Genomic DNA, 4782 nt, shown 5'->3' on the forward strand with positions numbered 1-4782 from the left:
CATTAATCCTAAGGTTATGATGGTGCCCAGTACTCTGGGGAAATGTTGGGATTTCAATCCCATTTGCTTTAATTCAACAACTTTCAGAAGAATACTGCTAAATTACATGTTAGATATCAGTGCGAGCATATAGCAGAGAAGTCATAATATCCAGTTCCCTCTCCATGAAGCCTCCTCTCTGCATTCCCCAAAAATGATAGTCCAGTCTCTCTACAAACGCCGCCAATGACAACTCACTACTACCCAAGACGACTAATCTCAGGGTTGGGCAGAAAACTTCATGCAAAGTCCAATGAGAGGCTGCTTTCTGGCAAGTCTTTCCCAAAGTGATGGCAATGATTCAGGTCCTTCCATCACCAGAGTCCATCATCTTGGGGTCTTCCCTTTTTACCCACACAGGTAAGGGGAAGCAGCAAAAAGAGAATCTCACAGGGGTTTTTGGCCAAGTGTGGAAATGGTGAATATCCCTGCTACTCACACTCCATTGGTCAGATCCCAGTCATGTGGCCTCAACCTAACTGCAAGTGAGGCTAGGGAAGGCAGTTTTCCTATGGATGCAGGCAGAATTGGTGAGCATCTGGCCATTCTCTGACAGGCAGCTCTTCAAGCCACCTCAACTTAACAGGTTTTTTGTTTTGTTTTGTTTTGTTTTTTTGAGACAGAGCCTTGCTCTGTCACCCAGGGTGGAGTGCAGTGGCACAATCTTGGCTCATTGCAACCTTTGCTTCTCAAGTTCAACCAATTCTCCTGCCTCAGCCTCCCAAGTAGCTGGGATTACAGGCATGTGCCACCACACCCAGCTAAATTTTGTATTTTTAGTAGAGAAGAGGGTTTTGCCATGTTGGCCAGGCTGGTCTCAAACTCCTGGCCTCGAGTGATCCACCTGCCTTGGCCTCCCAAAGTTCTGGGATTACAGGCATAAGCCACCACATGCAACCCTAAACTTAAGAGGTTTTAAGCGCCCACCTTCCTGTACCTTTATCTAAACAAAATCCCCTTCTTCAAATGTGATGCCTGGAATGTGAAGTGAGACCAAGTCTGTCTGACCTGCCCCGTGGAGAACAGGCCCATTTTCCTCTCTGCTTCTTTACCTCTGGTGAGAAATCTTGTTGCTGACACACATTGAGTTTATGTGAATTGCTGGTAAGCCACATCCTCTCCACCCTGCCTAGAGGCAGTGGTTTTTTGAATCTAAGGGTTAGACTTCATTGTGCAGCCAGTGGAAGCCACATGGAGTGGGCGGGATGTAGCAGAATGCAGTGGGCTGGACCAAGTTGGGGCTGGTGGTCAACAGAGCCCGTGCAATGAGGGGCAAGGAACAACCTCAGAGGAATGCCTTTCCCTGCTGAGTGATGGAGGGGCCAGAGGACCTCCAGGGGACTAAGGAGCCCTGACCTGCTTAGCTGGCTCACTTGTCTTTGATCCACCTCCTGCAGGGTCTGTGTGGCTCATTCTCTCCTCTAGGTGCCAAGGTCCCCAGCCTGCCCTTGTTATCCATGGAGCATCCTATGCACTGTTCACCAGGACTACCTCCCCTCAGTGTTCTTGGCAATGCCCGGCGATGCTTCTATGTCCCACAAATCCATTCTGGTTGGCACCAGGCCCATACCTCACCTTAAGCCACCCCATCATTCCCTGCATGTCATCTCCTATCCCCCTGTAACCAGCTTCTTCAGGCTGCAGCCACACTCACCATGGCCACCCCACGGATACGGGTGCTTCCCCAAAGCACAGTCAAGGCTAGGATAAAAGAGCAAAGCTGAACAAAACTTTACGAAAGGTCTGAGCAGGAATCCTATAGTGGAATGGACAAGCATCAAAACTGGATTCTGGAATGCAGCGCTCCTGTGGTCCTTGGGCTAGGCCCTGCTAAGGGGTCTTCTCCTGACCCTCCCTTGCACCCAAGCCCCTGATGTGGGAGCACGGGCCTGCCTCTCCCTGTAGTGGGAATGTGTCACTGAGTCTAGGACCCTTATTCTCAGCTTTTTCTGGGCTCAACCTGGTGTCAGCCGCTTTCCCAAAGAACTGGAATCCTCTCCCTATGAATTTTTGCCCATAGTGAAGATAACCCATGACGTGGTTTTATGCCTGAGACTCCTCCATGCCAGAAGAGAATTCTGCTGTTACTACTGCAAAACCAAAGGCCCATTTGTGTCTTCCCCCAAAACATGAGTTAGAAGCGTGCTGGCAGCTTTACCATAGTGAGGACTTCTCTCTTCTAGCCATCAAGATTGCAGAAACGGGCCGCGCGTGGTGGCTCACGCCTGTAATCCCAGCACTTTGGGAGGCTGAGGCGGGCGGATCATGAGGTCAGGAGATCGAGACCATCCTGGCTAACAAGGTGAAACCCCATCTCTACTAAAAATACAAAAATTAGCTGGGCGTGGTGGCAGGTGACTGTAGTCCCAGCTACTTGGGAGGCTGAGGCAGGAAAATGGTGTGAACCTGGGAGGTGGAGCTTGCAGTGAGCCGAGATTGCACCAGTGCACTCCAATCTGGGTGACAGAGCGAGACTCCATCTCAAAAAAAAAAAAAAAAAACCAGATTGCAGAAATGTCGGGGTACACTCTCAATCAGAGGCCCTTGCTACATGGAACTCTGCAGTCCCAAATCAGGGACAAAAATCCTAATTGGAGGACATGTGACCAGGGAGGCTGCAGAGCTGAGGTGGCTTCACCGAGCCATGAGATGCCACAGAGGCCCATGTGGTTGAGTTCTCAGGATGTCGGAGGTGTCAGCCCTGCTGCCGCACCAGCATGAGCACAGCTGCCGGTGGGAACTCCCCTAGAATGAGAAGGGAGACCTGGAGAGCCCCAACCCCAGCGGCTTCCGCCCAGGGCTGCATCACTCCCCTGCATAGGGAGAACTGCAGTCAGTCCCAGAACCACTGTGCTACATCCTAATGCTTAACTGCTGCGTGTACAATGCGGGGTTCATTTTCACCCTGTGTTCTATTCTCACAACTGTTGCTCCTTAAAGAATGAAACTCAACCTGTTTAAAGAAATGAAGGAAAACTAAGCAGGTTCAACAAACATTTGGGGTCATGGCTGCCAAGCTGGACTCCCCTGATCCGGGTGAGTCAGCTGTCACTCAGCTGTCAGCTGTCACTCAGCAGTGCAACCAGCACAGGGTATCGTAAGAGTGTAATGGGACACTGTCAGTGACTCAGTTTCTAATGTTGGGCACTGTGCAGTGGGGACTTGTGAAAGAGATAAGGGCAAGTGACTGGAGTTGTTCAGGAGGACCCTGAGCCACCCGAGCACTGGACGGGCCTGACCACCCACAGCGTGAGGCTGCCCTCCTACACAAGGGTCCGGGCTCAGGGCTGCAGGGGAGCAGATAGAGAGGAGGTGGAATAGTGTCAGGGTGAGGTGAGGGGCAGCAATGGTGATAAATGTTAGGCTCTTCAAAGGACCTTTTGCCGGCTGGGCGCGGTGGCTCAAGCCTGTAATCCCAGCACTTTGGGAGTCCGAGACGGGCGGATCACGAGGTCAGGAGATCGAGACCATCCTGGCTAACACGGTGAAACCCCGTCTCTACTAAAAAATACAAAAATCTAGCCGGGCGAGGTGGCGGGCGTCTGTAGTCCCAGCTACTTGGGAGGCTGAGGCAGGAGAATGGCGTAAACCCGGGAGGCGGAGCTTGCAGTGAGCTGAGATTCGGCCACTGCACTCCAGCCTGGGTGACAGAGCGAGACTCCGTCTCAAAAAAAAAAAAAGGACCCTTTGCCTTAGTAAACAAAATGCTGTTTGGAAAAAAAAAAAAAAATTTCAAAGGTATAAATATTTTGGTGGTGGTAGGAGTAAATCTTCTGTAAAGCCCAAAAACTTTGTAAACATATATTCTACATTTGTACATTTTACCATTTTCCTTTTTTGAGACAAGGTCTTGCTATGTCACCCACGCTGGAGTACAGCGGTGTGATCACAGCTCACTGCAGCCTCAAACTCCTGGGTTCAAGTGATCCTCCCACCTTAGCCCTATGAGTAGCTGGGACTACAGGTGCATACCACCATGCCTGGCAAATTTTAAAAAATTTTTTTGTAGAGATGGGATTTCACTATGTTGTCCAAGCTGGTCTCAAACTTCTGGGCCACAGGATCCTCCCGCCTTGGCCTCCCAAAATGTTGAGATCACAGGGGTGAGCCACCATGCACGGCTGCTTGACTGTGTCCTAATCATAATAGTACCCCCTCATCGCAGGGAGTATGTCCCCAGACCCCCAGTAGATAGTACTGAACTCGACTGCTGGCAGTTGGAACACGTTTCTGTTCACGTCTTCCACCCACACATGTAATGCCTTTTCCCTCTTAACTAATCACTTACCACACATTGTGGCCAGAACTTTTGCAGCTTGAAGTTTGACAACAAAACTAGCACACGTTTCTTTTTCCTTCTCAATTCTTTTTTTCCTTCGTTTTGCTTGTTTGTTTTGAGATAGTCTCGCTCTGTCGCCCAGGCTGGAGTGCAATGGTATGATCTCGGCTCACTGCAACCTCCATCTCCTGGTTTCAAGCAATCCTCCCGCCTCAGTCTCCCGAGTAGCTGGCATTACAGACACCCACCACCACACCCAGCTAATTTTTTCTATTTTTGGTAGAGATGGGGTTTTATCATGTTGCCCAGGCCAGTCTCAAACTCCTGAGCTCGAGTGATCTGCCCACCTCAGCCTCCCAAAGTGCTGGGATTACAGGCGTGAGCTACAGTGCCTGGCTTTTCTTTCTTTTTTTTTTTTTTTTTTTTTAAGAGTCTCACTCGGTCGCCCAGGCTGGAGTGCAGTG

Source organism: Piliocolobus tephrosceles, chromosome 6, assembly GCF_002776525.5.
Source record: "Piliocolobus tephrosceles isolate RC106 chromosome 6, ASM277652v3, whole genome shotgun sequence".
NCBI lineage: Eukaryota > Metazoa > Chordata > Mammalia > Primates > Cercopithecidae > Piliocolobus > Piliocolobus tephrosceles.